Raw genomic sequence first — 18,361 nt, forward strand, 5'->3', positions numbered from 1 at the left:
AGAAGGTCCCTGTGGAATATAATACCCTGGACCAATTTAAGCTCTTACGTGCCTTGATGACAACAGAAACACCCCCCAGCTTGTCACAAGCGAGTAATGCCCATGACTGGGCAGAGGATGCTGTTTTTATCAAGGCTGACCCTGAGCGCATTTTGCACAACCCCTCCATCTCCCCAAACTTGTCCTCTAAATGCTCTACAAAAATCTGAGGCTTCACCACCACAAAGGATTTCACATCAGGTCTCATACATACTAGGTACGGAGGCAAATAAGATTCGCTGGCATGCTTGCATGCTTAGCCTGGCATTCCTCCCAAGACGAAGCCGGGGGGGTGGGGTGAGAGGGGGGGCGGAACGATTTGGGATCATACTTCCATGCATTAAATTCAGCCCTTGAACGCTTGGAGACTGCTGGTGCTATACGTGGATGACGTACGACGCTTCATGGCGTGTCATCCACCCTGATGCCACCAACACCGACCAGGGGCCCACCCCATGGGCGCCACCTAGCGGCAACCAAGGCCACCTGGCAAGATGGCCATTTCCAGGAGTCCTGATGCCCCAGGGTCACGGGCATCTACTCCTTGGCATACATGGGGAGATAACGGCGTCCGGCATCAGCAGAGTGATCCCTGTGTAGTCAGGGAGCTACAACCAACAGGGTACATGGCGGCCCTACCACAATGGACTGGCTACCGTGCTCGATATCAGGCGCAGATGAGCCAGGAAGTCCATTATCGCCGACAGCGCAGAAAGCGATACTGCACAGAGGATGGAGGAAAACGTACCCAGGAGCGTGACCTCACCCAGCAGCTGGAGAATGAGCGGAAGCGCAGATCCACGTCGACGAAGACAGAGACAGGTCGAGGATATAGAATCTACATCTACATTTATACTCCGCAAGCCACCCAACGGTGTGTGGTGCAGGGCACTTTACGTGCCACTGTCATTACCTCCCTTTCCTGTTCCAGTCGCGTATGGTTCGCGGGAAGAACAACTGTCTGAAAGCCTCCGCGCGCGCTCTAATCTCTCTAATTTTACATTCGTGATCTCCTCGGGAGGTATAAGTAGGGGGAAGCAATATATTCGATACCTCATCCAGAAACGCACCCTCTCGAAACATGGCGAGCAAGCTACACCGCGATGCAGAGCGCCTCTCTTGCAGAGTCTGCCACTTGAGTTTATTAAACATCTCCGTAACGCTATCACGGTTACCAAATAACCCTGTGACGAAACGCGCCGATCTTCTTTGGGTCTTCTCTATCTCCTCCGTCAAACCGATCTGGTACGGATGCCACACTGATGAGCAATACTCAAGTATATGTCGAACGAGTGTTTTGTAAGCCACCTCCTTTGTTGATGGACTACATTTTCTAAGCACTCTCGCAATCAGTGCGTAGTGGGAATGTCCGTGTTACTGATAAGTCATGTATATGTACAATATTTAATAATCACTTTCTGAATATAGCAGGTGAACTAATTAGAAAACAGGGAATCACATAGTGCTCTTAGAAAAAAGTGTTGCGAGACTGTTACCTGAAATGCTCCTCCATGATACTGACAAGAGGGAGATTGAGTTAATAATTAAATCACTAAAGACCAAGAACTCTCATGGGTATGACAGGGTATCTAGTAGAATACTGAAGTATTGTTCTATGTATGTTAGCCCGGTACTTAGCCATATCTGTAACTTTTCCTTTAGGACTGGTCGGTTTCCTGACCGATTAAAGTACTCGGTAGTAAGCCACTTTATAAAAATGGAGACAGGGATAATGTTGACAATTTTAGACCTATTTCTATGCCATCGGTGTTTGCTAAAGTTATCGAGAAGGTTGTATATACAAGGTTACTTGAGCATTTAAATTCACATAATTTTCTGTCAAATGTACAGTTTGGTTTTATAAATGGTTCAACAACTAAAAATGCTATATTCTCTTTGTCTGAGGGGTTTTGGGTGGGTTAAATAAAAGGTTGCGAACGCTAGGTGTTTTCTTTGATTTAAAGAAGGCTTTTGACTGTGTTGACCACAAAATATTACTGCAGCAGTTGGACCATTATGGAATAAGGGGAGTAGCTTACAATTGGTTCGCCTCTTACTTTAAGAACAGAAAGCAGAAGGTAATTCTCCGCAATATTGAGAGTGGTAGTGATGTTCAGTCCCAATGGGGCACTGTTAAGTGGGGCGTTCCCCAAGGGTCGGTGCTGGGGCCACTGCTGCTTCTTTTTTATATAAATGATATGCCTTCTAGTATTACAGGTGATTCAAAAATATTTCTGTTTGCTGATGACACCAGCTTGGTAGTGAAGGATCTTGTGTGTATTATTGAAACATTATCAAATAATGTAGTTCATGAAATAAGTTCGTGGCTTGTGGAAAATAATTTGATGCTAAATCACAGTAAGACTCAGTTTTTACAGTTTCTAACTCACAATTCCACAAGAACCGATATTTTGATCAGACAGAATGGGCATATTATAAGCGAGACGGAACAGTTCAAGTTCCTAGGCGTTCGGATAGATAGTAAGCTGTTGCGGAAAGCCCACGTCCAGGATCTTGTTCAGAAACTAAATGCTGCTTTATTTACCATTAGAACAGTATCTGAAATAAGTGACAGTTCAACACGAAAAGTAGTCTACTTCGCATATTTTCATACACTTATGTCGTATGGTATTATTTTTTGGGGTAATTCTTCGATTCAAAATGGGTATTTTTGGCTCAAAAACGGGCTGTTCGAGCTATATGTGTTGTAAGTTCGAGAACCTCTTGTCGACCCCTATTCAATAGTCTGGGAATTCTGACATTGCCCTCACAGTATATATTTTCTTTAATATTAGCCTATTCCCAAGAGTTAGCAGCTTTCACTCAGTTAATACTAGGCAGAAATCAAATCTGCATGTGGAATGCTCTTCCTTGACTCTCGTGCAGAAAGGAGTGCAGTATTCTGCTGCATCCATTTTCAATAAGCTACCACAAGAACTCAAAAATCTTAGCAGTAGCCCGAACTCTTTTAAGTCTAAACTGAAGAGTTTCCTCATGGCTCACTCCTTCTATTCTGTCGAGGAGCTCCTGGAAGAGCTAAAAAAATTAAGCGGGTTCCAGTGTTACATTGTTGATTTTCTTTATTTAAATTTAAGACTTATCGCCTGAATATGTTTTTTTTATATTTCATTTTATATGTTTCTACTATCCGTGTGAGACTCCCTTTAGTCGCCTCTTACAACAGGCATGAGTACCTCAGGCCTCTTCTAACTCCTGGACCCACAGGGGGCAGGAGAATGGGAAGGCCGGCACGAAAGTCCTATTCATGTTGCTGACAAAGTATATTATGTGTCTCCATGTAGTGTCGCGTGTCATTTCAATGTCAAAAATATGGGCATTACATGCTGTTTCTGTAGGAACACCTCCAGTATATCCGCCTCCAGTAGGGTGAGGTTATCAAGAGTGGAATGATTTCTTCTATATTCACACTGGAAACGACTGAGGAGATTTCGAGATTCCAGAGTCCAGACTAGGCGGGAGTTGATCACCCATTCTAGTGTCATTCCTACACAGCTGGCAAGAGCGACATTCCGTTAGCTGTCTGGGAGTGTGCGATCCTTCCATGGTTTAAGAAAGGGGACCATTACTGATTCCTGCCAATGGACAGGATATTCCCCATCTCTCCATAACTTGTTAAAGAAAGCAAGTAAGATTTCTATAGATGCAGCGTTAAGGTGCGTAACATACCATAATTTACAAAGTCTGGCCCGGGAGCTGTCTCGCGACCTGCAGCCAATGCTGTGCCCAATTCCCACATGAAGAACAAGAGGTTAAAGGCCTCATCATTCTTGCAGTTGAAAGCAAGATGTCTCCTCTCCCCAACTTTGTGACAGGCGTGGAAACCTAGACCTGGACTAATGGATGATATTACATCGTAGAAGTACCGCACCATGGTGTTAGTGATATCCGTGAGCATTTCTTTCATGACTCCATTGTCCTTTATGACAACCAATGGACAGGATATCCTTTTCCCAAATTTCTTACTTACAGATTCAAATACTGCAGTGGCAGAAGTTGACCAATTAATTGACTTCAGAAACTCGTGCCATGATTGCTTCTTGCTCTCCATCAGTGTCGTTCGGGCTTTGGTTCTCACTAAGCAAAAGGCTCGAAGGTTCTCTGCAGTTGGACTATGCCGGAACCCGTGCAGTGCTGCCCGCCTGTCGAGTATAGCGCAACGACTCTGATCATTCCACCAAGGAACAGATTGCCTTTTGTGATGGACTGACGATTTAGGTATAGATGCATCAGCGGCAGTGTGGATTACATCAGTGACCCACCCAGTCGTGGACTCTGTCGCTGGGCTCAAGCACAGAAAGCTGGCTATAAAGCGTCCAGTTCGCCATGGATAACAGCCACTTGGGTGGTCCCTCAGAGTCTATTCGTTGTAAAACACAGACAGCAATAGGAATGTGGTCATTGGAGTGGAGGTCGTCTGGCACTTCCCAGTCGACAGAGTCTGTGAGAGGAGGAGGGCAAATTGTCAAATCAGTGGCGGAGAATATCCCTGTTGGTGCGCAAAAATGTATCATGGAGCCCATATTCAGGAGACATGCGGTGTCAGATCGTAATATACTTTCAACCACTCGTCCGCTCAGGTAGGTGGAGAGATTACCCCACAGAATATTATGGGCATTAAAACCCCCTAAGAGCACAAACGGAGGCGGAAGCCGGTCGATAAGCTCGGAAAGTGCCTCGCCATCAAGAGGTGCCTGTGGCGGAAGGTAGAGGGAACAGAAGGTTACCTGAAAGGACGCAAAATGCACAGTGATAGCAACTGCCTTTAATGTGGTTGTTGTTGTTTTTGAGGAAGGAGACCAGACAGCGAGGTCATCAGTCATCGGATTAGGGAAAGAAGTCGGCCTTGCCCTTTCAAAGGAACCATCCCGGCGTTTGCTTGGAGCGATTTAGGGTAATCACGGGAAAAAGAAATCGGGATGGCCGTACGCGGGATTGAACCGTCGTCCTCACGAATTCGAGTTCAGTGTGCTAATCACTGCGCCATCTCGCTCAGTCTGTAATGTGGTGATTAGGGCTACAGGGGAGGAGTAAATTGTGTCATGGACGAACATTGCCACTCCTCCCTGAGTTCCGTCACTTTGAAGATCATTCTTCTGATATAGACGATAACCCCTAAACAGAGCGGTATCATGGATTCATTAAAATATGTTTGCTGAAGACACACACACACACACTCACACACACACATACACACTGGCCTGGACTGCGTGAGGAACTTAGTTTATCCATGTGAGCTCTGAAGCCATTTAAATTACAATGCAGGATGTCCATTATCTACTGGAACTTTTGTCTTCACTTTCTCTTTCCACCTTGGAGGGGAATGAGAGGTCATTGGTGGTGGACTAGTAGGACTAAGTTGGTCGCCTATTGGAAACACATCCATTGCCAAAACGTCAATAGCAGCAGCAGCAGCCAGTTTCACTGCTGGTGCTTTAAGGACTGTTCCACTGAACTTTGACATGGTCTTTGTGGCAGCTTTCCCTTGTTGAACTGAAACAGCAGAATGTCCCTGCATGAGTGTACCAGTCAGCATCAGTGGAACAGTTGCTGGTGGGGGTAATGGGTCCGCGTTGTCAGTCTGTGATGTTTGTGTATTTGAGTCTGTGGCAAGTGCAGTGTTACCAGAGCCTGGCTGTTGGCGTGCACAGCTACAGGAACACGTGTTGGTAGTGGCAGTCGCCACTTCCGTTTGTGTCGTCCCACTAACTTTCACTATGGGTTGTTTCATAGCTGATGCACTGATTTAAACAGATTTTTCCTTCAGCATATGACATGTAACGATTAGCTTTAAGTTCTAGAATTTTCCTTTCCTCCCTATAGATGGGACACATTAGTAGTAGGACAAGGGGGTGCGTCCCAACATCCCATTGTTGCCAAATTTATTCAAGATAGCGACGATTACGTCATCCAAGATGGCGGCTTGTAGACTTGGCAACAGCGCATGACGTCATCCAAGATGGCAGATTTTGGCGGGAAAATAGGCCAATTGGGCTACGGCCACTAACCTAACCCTTGAGAAAAAATGGCGGGAATGTTTAATTTTGGCGGGAAAATAGACCAATCGAGCTACGTCCACTAACCCAAGCCTCCAGAAGAAAAAATGGCTGCGAAGTTTGAATTCCAACAGGGTAAGACATGCAAAACCGTACTTGTCTTTATTATCATTTATTATCATTCATTATCATTTATTATCATTCATTATCATTTATTATCATTTATTATCGTATATTATTATTTATTATTATTGACCTGCCTCCACTAGAAAATTCCCTCCAAATTCAAATTCCAACAGGATAATGCATGCAAAACCTTACTTTTCTTTATTATTCATTATCGTTTATTAACATTCATTATCATTTATTGTCATTTATTATCATTCATTGTCATTTATTATTATTTATTATTACTGACCTGCCTTCACTAGAAAATTGCCTTCAAATTCAAATTCCAGCACGATAATGGCTGCAAAACCTTTCTTTTCTTTATTATTATTGATTATTATTCATTATCATTTATCATTTATTATTATTATTATTATTATTATTATTATTATTATTATTTATTATTACTGGCCTAGCTCCACTAGAAAATTGCGCGAAATTCAAATTCCAACACGATAAAGTACAGAAACCTGTACTTCTACTTATTATTTTGATTTATTATTTATTCAAGATGTCCGATTCTCTCGGCGAGAAAGCCATTTGCCTTACATCCATAACAAAAATCTATCGCAAGTTCAAATCCCAACACCATAATCGATCACACGTACAAACTTTCACTGTCACTTGTCTTTTCTCACTGGTAACCTATCAGAATCGTGTCAAATAATTAAGTACACTTATACTAACCTAAGTCATGTCCTTTGATTTTGCAGTGGGTAAAGGGACTGAAGTCTTTATTTCAAGCAATACTGTGTTCAATTGCTCTCCAACACAATCAGTGCACATCGTCGAGATCCTAGTACAGTCGCCCCGACGTCCACGCTATAAGTGAATTAGTTGAAATCGTCGCCGCGCCTGGCCTCGTCCCCCAGGCACCACAGTCGCCGAGTGAGCGGCTGCATAGCCCCGCATGCCACGGGTATAAGGAAGCTCTGGCCCCACCATCCAGCGCGCATGATGTGTCCTACGGCAATGGGCTGGGGGCAGCCCACACTAGTCGCTGGACGGGTGATCGCTCCCACGTTGTAAACATGTTTTCGCTGGATACGCTGGAACTTGCCGAGTTTGACATCACAGCAGTCCCTTGTCCACTCACCACGCCTCTGCACGTTTCCCGCCAAAATTGTTTTCCTCCGAGCTGAATCACACAACTGTCAGCCATTCCCTGCCACACTTTTGGCGCCAAAGTTGTTTTCCTGGGCACGTTCAAACCTGTCAATGCCGTCCGCCCACCACGTGTCCTTGTCTGACTGAGAATGCATTGCTACACTTTTGGCGCCAAAGTTTGCTCGACAGTGGAATCCGCCATGACTGTATAACAGCACGTTTGGTCAGCACTAGAACACTCGCTAATTGACTCTCTCTCGTGCGCGTGTTGTAACTGGACACTTGTCGCTCCGCCGCACCACTTACGTCACACACCCTCCATACACGTGACGGACATAGTCTTCTGTAAATATGCTAACTCCCACATCACTCATCTAACCTATCAATTACCTAAGTACTTAATTCCATTTCAGTTTTAATCATATTAAATTATTCAATGTACAATTTCATATATGTATGCAAACGTGTTCAACTACCTGATTTCAACTACTTTTCGAGGACCAGACAGCCACCTCTTCCTAGGAACCAGCGCCGAGTTTGAATTCTGGCTGTAAAGAAAGGTCACTTCCGCTTTCTCTACCAACCTAAGAAAATTGTTGGAAAGAAAGAGCACTTGTACTAACCTCAGCCACCCGACCGCCACTTCCTCCTAGGAACCAGTGCCAAGTTTGAATTCTGCCAGTAAACAAAGCTCACTTGCGCTTCTGCCACCAACCTAAGAATATTGTTGCTAACTAAGCTCATCACCACTATACTAAGCCACCAGGACTCAACCTCTTCCTACGCATTTTGTGTAAAAGGACTCACCCTGCACTAGGCCCATGGATGGAGGAACGAATTTACTTTATTTATTTATTTATTTATTTATTTTACCTGCCAAGATTAGGGCCTTCAGGCCCTGTCTTACACCTAACCAGGCATACTCAGATTCAACAAATTTCAGTTTCTACAGAACACTAAGGACATATAACATGTTATACAGTATTAATGTTAAAGAAAAAAATTGAGATTATAAAAGCAGTACAATGATAATTATAACAATCAAAAAATAATTATAACAATCAAGAATAATAATAATAGTAATGACTATGTATATGAAAGTAAACATATTTTTCTTTTATGAATGTCAGTCCTATTGCTAGTTGGGAATTTTCTCGTTATATTCTTGCAGCTTGTGAGTTATTCTCATCAAGCAGGGACATAAGAAGATAGAAAGGGGTGAAAGAGATGTAGAAGAGGTAGATAGGTTAGAGGAAGAGAAATAGAATGGTAATAATTCGAAGCTATGATGGAGAGGAGAAAGAAAGAGATGAGGGGGGCACAACAATGGTGGCTATACCGTCCCTAATATGTAAGTCTTGAGTTCCCTCTTGAATGTTGAGTGGTTCTGGATCAGACGCAGATCACAGGGGAGCGCGTTCCATAGTCGTATGGCTGAGATGGAGAATGACACGGAGAAAGATTTTGTGTTATGTAAAGGTACAGCCAAGATGCTAGACGTATCCGATCTAGTATTGCGGTTGTGAAATGATGATAGGTGTTTAATGTGAGAAGATAAGTATTGGGGGCACCAATGGCTAAGAAATCGATGAAGTAAGCACATCGTGTGGAGATTGCGTGCCTTATGTGGGCGTATCCAACCTAGCTGGGAGTATGAAGGACTGATATAATCATACAACCGTATACTTCATACGTATCTAACACAAGCATTCATCACTAGCTGGAGGCATCTCGAATTTTCACTATTTGTACCGTGTTGAACTACATCACAGTAGTAAAGATTAGGCAAGACTAGTGTTTGGACTAATTTTTGTTTAACATGGGTTGGAAATATTTTTCTAAATTTTTGAATTGCATGTAGGGAGGAGAGCGATTTCCGACAAGCTGTGACTGTTTGTTCTTCCCAGTTTAGGTGTTCGTACAAGATTATTCCAAGGTCTTTTACTGTTTTTTGGTATGGTAGTTGGGTACCATTGAGGAGTATTTGAGGGACTGTTTCGCGAAAGTACCGGCTGATTAACTTTGGATGAGATATAAGTATGACCTGGGATTTCTTGGGGTTTAGTTTCAGACCTAGTTTCTGCGCCCATTGAGAAACAGAGCAAAGATCTGCGTTCATACTCGCTACTGCGTCAGCAATGTTCTTGGGGCTTGCACTTATTTACAGTTGGATTTCGTCGGCATATAGATGGTAGTTGCAGGAGTGAATCACTGAAGAAATACCATTAATGTACAGTGAGAAGAGTAATGGACCAGGGACGGAGCCTTGGGGAACTCCAGAGTGCACGTTTTTCCATGATGACTGTTCCGACCCACAAATGACTTGTTGACTTCTGTTTTTGAGGTAGCTGTCGAACCAGTGTATTGCGCTGTTTGAGAAATTCAGCTGCTTCATTTTAATTAGTAATATATCAAAGTCAACTGTATCAAAAGCCTTGCTAAAGTCAAGCAGTGTTAGGATGGTAGCTTCACGTCTGTCCATAGCATGTTTAATGTCATCAGTTACTTTGATTAATGCAGTTGCTGTACTGTGGTGCTTTCGAAAGCCTGGCTGATATTTGTCGTGGATGGTATGAGTTTTGAGGTAATCCGTCAGCTGTCCATGGACGATGTATTCTAGGGCTTTAGATATTGCAGGTAGTATGCTGATCGGCCTGTAGTCACCTGGCGACTTAGGGTTGTCAGTCTTGGGTATAGGTTGAATTAAACTTTGCTTCCACTCAGTAGGATATGTACTACTGACAAGAGACAGGTTGAAGATGTCTGTGATAACTGGAGTAATAGTGTCTACGACGTTCTTAATCATGCCAATGCTCACTCCATCATTTCCTACTGCCTCGAAAGAGATTCTCATAATTGCCTTGTGTACTGTGCTGGTAGTGACATGTTTTAGGAAAAACTTGTCTCTCGAGAGATTGATATCTTGGGGCTGGTAATTTGTCGCTGCGTGTCAGTTTACAGATGTTGAGAAGAAATCGTTTAATTCTTCTGCAGACGCTTGATAAACAGCGTCAGATCTTCGTTTCCCTACACCGAAACTGCGCAGCTTTTTCCACAGTGCAGCAGGTTTTGATATGCCGCATACGACAGAGCGGGCATGTCTGATTTTGGCATTCCTCACGCTTTGCTTGGTTCTATTTCGGAGTTTCCTATAAGTTTCGTACGCCTCGGGAGTTGGGTTACGCTTGAAGGCCCTATGTGCAGCATCACGTTTATTCATTAACTGGGGCAATGCAGTGATGAGCCACGGAGCGGGAGCTCTCTTTACCTTGACAGTGCGTTGAGGAGCATGTTTATCATACAGTGCAATAATTTTGCGACATAATTCCCGAATTTTTCCGTCTAAAGTCGGTTCATTGCTTATACCATGCCAGGGGATGTCTGAGCAATCCTTTTGAAGAGCGTCATGGTTAACATTTTTTAGGTTTCTGTAGGTTACCAGGTGAGATTTTTCTTTGGTAGTATGCACTGAGTAATTTAAGAATATCACGTCATGAGCAGAGAGTCCCGGAGCGGATGTCTGATTGGCGCGAATTATTTTATCTGGTCGCTTTGTTGCTACACTCCTGGAAATGGAAAAAAGAACACATTGACACCGGTGTGTCAGACCCACCATACTTGCTCCGGACACTGCGAGAGGGCTGTACAAGCAATGATCACACGCACGGCACAGCGGACACACCAGGAACCGCGGTGTTGGCCGTCGAATGGCGCTAGCTGCGCAGCATTTGTGCACCGCCGCCGTCAGTGTCAGCCAGTTTTCCGTGGCATACGGAGCTCCATCGCAGTCTTTAACACTGGTAGCATGCCGCGACAGCGTGGACGTGAACCGTATGTGCAGTTGACGGACTTTGAGCGAGGGCGTATAGTGGGCATGCGGGAGGCCGGGTGGACGTACCGCCGTATTGCTCAACACGTGGGGCGTGAGGTCTCCACAGTACATCGATGTTGTCGCCAGTGGTCGGCGGAAGGTGCACGTGCCCGTCGACCTGGGACCGGACCGCAGCGACGCACGGATGCACGCCAAGACCGTAGGATCCTACGCAGTGCCGTAGGGGACCGCACCGCCACTTCCCAGCAAATTAGGGACACTGTTGCTCCTGGGGTATCGGCGAGGACCATTCGCAACCGTCTCCATGAAGCTGGGCTACGGTCCCGCACACCGTTAGGCCGTCTTCCGCTCACGCCCCAACATCGTGCAGCCCGCCTCCAGTGGTGTCGCGACAGGCGTGAATGGAGGGACGAATGGAGACGTGTCGTCTTCAGCGATGAGAGTCGCTTCTGCCTTGGTGCCAATGATGGTCGTATGCGTGTTTGGCGCCGTGCAGGTGAGCGCCACAATCAGGACTGCATACGACCGAGGCACACAGGGCCAACACCCGGCATCATGGTGTGGGGAGCGATCTCCTACACTGGCCGTACACCACTGGTGATCGTCGAGGGGACACTGAATAGTGCACGGTACATCCAAACCGTCATCGAACCCATCGTTCTTCCATTCCTAGACCGGCAAAGGAACTTGCTGTTCCAACAGGACAATGCACGTCCGCATGTATCCCGTGCCACCCAACGTGCTCTAGAAGGTGTAAGTCAACTACCCTGGCCAGCAAGATCTCCGGATCTGTCCCCCATTGAGCATGTTTGGCACTGGATGAAGCGTCGTCTCACGCGGTCTGCACGTCCAGCACGAACGCTGGTCCAACTGAGGTGCCAGGTGGAAATGGCATGGCAAGCCATTCCACAGGACTACATCCAGCATCTCTACGATCGTCTCCATGGGAGAATAGCAGCCTGCATTGCTGCGAAAGGTGGATATACACTGTACTAGTGCCGACATTGTGCATGCTCTGTTGCCTGTGTCTATGTGCCTGTGGTTCTGTCAGTGTGATCATGTGATGTATCTGACCCCAGGAATGTGTCAATAAAGTTTCCCCTTCCTGGGACAATGAATTCACGGTGTTCTTATTTCAATTTCCAGGAGTGTATTATATCTATGAGTGTATGGCTGTGTGGCGTGTGATGAGTTGGGTCCAGCGGTGTTAAACTCATATCATTGGAGTGGAACAGTGTCCTTAGTTTTTCTGCAGAGGGAGATTTTAACTGTAAGTCGATGTTTGTGTCGCCCATAATGATTATGTGTTCATACAGTGTCACAAGCGAGGACAGGGCAGACTGAAAGGAGGACATAGCACCGACGTTTGGAGGTTTATAGATTACTCCAATTAGCAGTTTCTGATTTGATGTATTTATTTCGAAAAACAAGAACTCTGCTTCTCCTTCGACTTTTGCATGCGATGTGCATAGTATAGTAGGTCACAGATCAGAGCGAACATAGGCACCCACACCACCCCTGCGTCGTGTTTCGCGATCTGCCCTTAGGAGAGAGTAACCAGTGATTCGGATAGCGTCGGAAGAAATGTTTGGTTTCAACCAAGTTTCAGAGACGAGGATAATATGGAACAGCGATTGGCAGAACAGGTCACAGAACTCGTCGAAGTGAGCCGTTAGCGACTGAGCGTTCGCGTGGGCCACAAAGAGCCCACCGCCGGAACCGGTCCGTCCCATTATGGCCGCCTGTAGGACCGAGCGCGCTCCGTTTACCTGCTGGCCGGAAGAGGGACAAAGACTGGATTTCGCGGGGGAAGACATATTTACAGGTGTGTCCAAGGTCGTGACTGACTCAAGCGTCTGTGAGCTAAAGGTGAAAGACAAGCTGGAGGTATCGGAGAAGGGAGCGAAAAGAAAGATGGAGAGTGGCAGTAGAGGTTACGAAAAAGATAATAGTAGTAGAAGTGGTAGTGACGAGGATGAAAATAACAGATATAGAAAGGCGGTTTTAAGGAGATTCCTGTTAATGGAGAATGTTAATTCCCGTTTGACTGACAATATGAATATACATGATCACTTATGATAGAAAAATAAAGAAGCAATATTTATGTGAAACAATTGACTGATTTTAAACAGAGTACTTATGGTACTTATAGAAATAACGAAGCAACATTTACGTAAAAAAATGAAAAGAAAGAATAAAAATTAACTTATATTAGACAGAGTACAATATGAGACTTTGTGTCTCGCGAGATTTTGCTCAGTCTTTCAGTTCGGACATGTTCGTCACCGTTTTCCTCCCTCCTTCCGTCTTGACTACAATCCTGCCATCCCGTGTCCATACATTTTGAAGGCCGAACTGTGTGATCGCAGTGTTCAAAACTTTTAGTCTTTCGCGCGTCAGATCTTCCCTCAGGGTAACCCACTCTTGGTGAGTTTTCTTTTCTGAGCAAACACTTCAGCTCTTTTCCGGTATGACACAAATTTAATTATTATGGGCCTGGGTTTCATGGCACCTGGTATCCTGCGCCCAACACGGTGGCTTCTGTCAATATCGGCCACGTCGATCTGCACGCCAAGTTTTTCACGCACGAGGCTAATGGCCAGGTCGTCGGTGTTTTCAGGATCGTTTTCAGCTACCCCGAACAAGCGCAAGCTGATCCTTCGCTGATACTGCTCAATTTCATCGGTGGCCGCAGACAGTTTAGCTTCTAGGTCGGCGGCTTTTTTCTCTCGTGCGGCCAGGGACTTTTTAAGAGACTGGATTTCGGTGCTGTTGCGCCCGACAGACTCTTGCAGTTTGTCCATGACCGCGGCCGTCACAGAGTCCGTGATGGATTGCACGATTACGCCTAGCGTGTCTTTACTGCGCAGCGCCGCACTCACCTGGGACCGGACGAGCTCCCCGATGTCGGGAAGCGAGGCCTCACCTGCCGCCGGAGACCGGGCGCCCGCGCTGGCTGCGCCCCTGTAGCCTCGCCTGCTGCCGCTTACTCGTGCTCTTCCTATTTTTCACTCACTTATCACTTATCACTTGTGGTAATCAACGGAGAACAACACACCACGGCAAGTAACACTTGTTTAGTCGGATGCACACGTTGTGGATTGCCGCACTTCTCTATAACACCTTCAATGAGCGGAAAAACTCGCGAGCCAAAGAAACGCGCGTCACTCAGTGGCCGCCATCATTTATCAATGGAGTATATGTATCACACCGACATGTCCCACACCATACAGACCCACAAAACACTCCTACATAACTCATTTACAATGCTCTAGACACACACTTGCTAATTGTAAACAGTTAAAAATAACGCATAGCACAGACTACAGAAATGCGAACCGCTCGTAAATAATGCAAAACATTTACGTCCAAATAGCCAAACAGCTCCTAATTTTCGGAAATAATTTCAGTGCATAGGCTGATGGAAGGAGGAAGGAGTGTACTTTGTTTATTTGGTACATATCTTTTTGAAACTTTTGCTTATCATAGGTTTCGATATGTAAGGCAGGTTCTGAACTTCAGTAGTGCACTACACTTGTCCAGTTATTTGTCGACTCACTCACAGTCTGACCAGATTGCCATTATTGCGCAAAAACCGCTCAGACTGCGCTGTGCTGCTCGGGGAAGTAAGGAAGGACTGCACTCTATTTATTTCAAACCCTTTTATTCAGTCGTGGAGTATATTTGTCACAAAACACCCGCACTGATCCGACTGTGGTCATCTGACACAGGCCACAAACACGTAAACAACTCCTAATTTCACCACAAAATAGCAAACTGCTCTTAAAGAATGCAGTACACAATATCCGCAGATGAGCTCCGTACTCTTAAACTCTCTAAATAAAGCACAGTACAGTGCACAGACATGCTCGCAAAATAGTGCAACAGACGCGCCCAAACACCCCAGCTGCCAAACCGACCAAAAGTTTCTGCTCGGCCTCCCCCAAACATGACCACAACACAGTCGCATTCGCGCCTAACACCGGAGAAATTGATATCGCCTATGTGCCTTAGATTACGCTCCAAGAGTTTCTATACAGGCTGCAGAAGGTAATAGATATGTCTTTCTCCGACTTAAATTGCAGATATCAGATGGGTGAAGATAAATGCATACTCATCTATGCTTAGAAAGGGAGAATGCTTTTTTATTATTAAGTGAGTTTTGGCAGGAGCGAATATGGTTTTATATATGCGAGTGTTTAAGATTTGTGAGTGGAAATTGTCAGCGAAGGGAGAATGACGTCGGGTTCGCCGGCTGGGGGACACACTGTTTACATGTCCTGTTGGAGATGCAAGGGGGGGATAGAGATCTACGCTATTCAGGAATCCATTTGTGCACTGTATGTCGTTAGACAATAGCTGAAGAGCAGGTATAGAGAGGGCCCACTTCAGTATGCTGGTCCTGGGGCTGAGTGGACGGCTGTTTAGATGGACAGATATGTCGCTTTGACATGCCGTCGGCGGCGCTCAGACGCTCGCTTTGTAAGGCGCTATGGGACTAGTTTGAGCAGTTAGTACTTGTTTTAGTGGTTATTGGATTAAGAACTGTAATATTGAAGGTCATGTCCTCAGTGGGACCGCTGTGTAATTGAGTAAGAGTGTTTACGTATTTGAAGATATTTTTCGCGATTGGTGAAGTTACGTTAATGGCGGTCAGGTGGCTGAGGTTAGTACAAGTGCCCTTTCTTTCCAACAATTTTCTTAGGTTGGTAGAGAAAGCGGAAGTGACCTTTCTTTATAGCCAGAATTCAAACTCGGCACTGGTTCCTAGGAAGAGGTGGCTGTCTGGTGCTTGAAAAGTAGTTGGAATTAGGTAGTTGAACACGTTTGCATACATATATGAAATTGTACATTGAATTATTTAATCTGATTAAAATTGAAATGGAATTAAGTACTTAGGTAATTGATAGGTTAGATGAGCGATGTGGGAGTTATCATATTTACAGAAGACTATGCCCGTCACGTGTACGGAGGGTGTGTGACGTAAGTGGTGTGGCGGTGTGGCAAATGTCCAGTTACAACACACGCACGAGAGAGAGTCAATTAGCGAGTGTTCTAGTGCTGACCAAACGTGCTGTTATACAGTCATGGCGGATTCCACTGTCGAGCAAACTTTGGCGCCAAAAGTGTAGCAATGCATTCTCAGTCAGACAAGGACACGTGGTGGGCGGACGGCATTGACAGGTTTGAACGTGCCCAGGAAAACAACTTTGGCGCCAAAAGTGTGGCAGGGAATGGCTGACAGTTGTGTGATTCAGCTCGGAGGAAAACAATTTTGGCAGGAAACGTGCGAAGGCGTGGTGAGTGGACAAGGGACTGCTGTGACATCAAACTCGGCAAGTTCCAGCGTACCCAGCGAAAACATGTTTACGATGTGGGAGCGATCGCTGGTCCAGTGGCTAGTGCAGGCTGCCCCCAGCCCATCGCCGTAGGCCACGTCATGCGCGCTGTTTGGCAGAGCCAGAGCTCCCTTATACCCGTGGCACGCAGGGCTATGCAACTGCTCGCTCGGCGACTGTGGTGCCTGGGGGACGGGGCCAGGTGCGGCGACGATTTCAACTAATTCCCTTGTAGCGTGGACGTCGGGGCGACTGCACTAGGATTTCGACTATGTGTACTGATTGTGTTGGAGAACAATTGAACACAGTACTGCTTGAAATAAAGACTTCAGTCCCTTTACCCACTGCAAAATCAAAGGACGTGACTTAGTTAGTATAAGTGTACTTAATTATTTGACGTGTTTCTGATAGGTTACCAGTGAGAAAAGATAAGTGACAGCGAAAGTTCATACGTGTTATCGATTATGGTGTTGGGATTTGAACTTGCGATAGATTTTTGTTATGGATGTAAGGCAAATGGCTTTCTCGCCGAGAGAATCGGACATCTTGAATAAATAATAAATCATAATAATAAGTAGAAGTACAGTTTTCGAGACATTATCCTGTTGGAATTTGAATTTGGCGCTATTTTCTAGTGGAGCTAGGCCAATAATAATAAATAATAATAATAATAATAATAAATGATGAATGATAATGGATAATAATCAGTAATAATAAAGAAAAGAACGGTTTTGCAGCCATTATCGTGCTAGAATTTGAAGGCAAATTTTCTAGTGGAGGCAAGTCAATAATAATAAATAATAATAAATGATAATAAATGATAATAAATGATAATGAATGATAATAAATGATAATGAATGATAATAAATGATAATAAAGACAAGTACGGTTTTGCATGTGTTATCCTGTTGGAATTCAAACTTCGCGCCATTTTTTATTCTGGAGGCCTGGGTTAGTAGACGTGGCCCAATTAGTCTATTTTCCCTCCAAAATTCAAAATTCCCGCCATTTTTTCTGGAGGGTTAGGTTAGTGGACATAGCCCAATTGGCCTATTTTCCCGCTAAAATCCACCATCTTTGATGACGTCATGCGCTGTTCCCAAGTCTACAAGCCGCCATCTTGGATGACGTAATCGTCACCATCTTGAATAAATTTGGCAACAATGGGATGTTGGGCCGCACCCCCCTTGTCCTACTACTCACATTCTACTCCAGACTGGATGTGAGTTTGAGCAATTAAGACACACTGAAGGAGACGAACATTCCACACCTGGTTCATGAACTGCTTTACCACAGTTCACACAGGCAGCACAACCATTACATGCACTTGTGTGACCAAATCTTTGACACTTGAAACATCGCAAGGGTTTCGGAAAAAAGGGCGAACTGGAAAGCGAAGTCTTAACGTGGCTCGGCAGGTCTTGCGTATTGAAAGTTAGAATGAATGTCGGTGTTGGTTCAAGCTGCCCATTCACTCTCTTCTTCACATTTTTAACTTGTGTAACACCATCGTCTGCCTGTTCCCATTTCAAGACATTGATGTCCTCATCCATGAATCGTCACATGTTACCACCCTACAGTTTGAATTTCAGGTTTTATGCCATTCGACAGTAATAGGATATTCACCCAGTCCAGTTGCTTTTAGAAGACTCTGTACTTGCCCTGAAGTGGTCATTTCACTCAAAAATGTACTATTACAAAGCCATTTAACTGTCTTCAGACCACTCTTAACTCCATCTAAACCTTTCTGGATGTAGAATGGGGACACCTTAGCAAAGGTTCCCTCGGTTCTTTTAACAATCAAAAAACGCATTTTGACACATCTGTGCCTTGTTAGTATAGTTGATTCAGCATTTCTGAGG

The sequence above is a fragment of the Schistocerca piceifrons genome, chromosome 6 (assembly GCF_021461385.2).
Source record: "Schistocerca piceifrons isolate TAMUIC-IGC-003096 chromosome 6, iqSchPice1.1, whole genome shotgun sequence".
NCBI lineage: Eukaryota > Metazoa > Arthropoda > Insecta > Orthoptera > Acrididae > Schistocerca > Schistocerca piceifrons.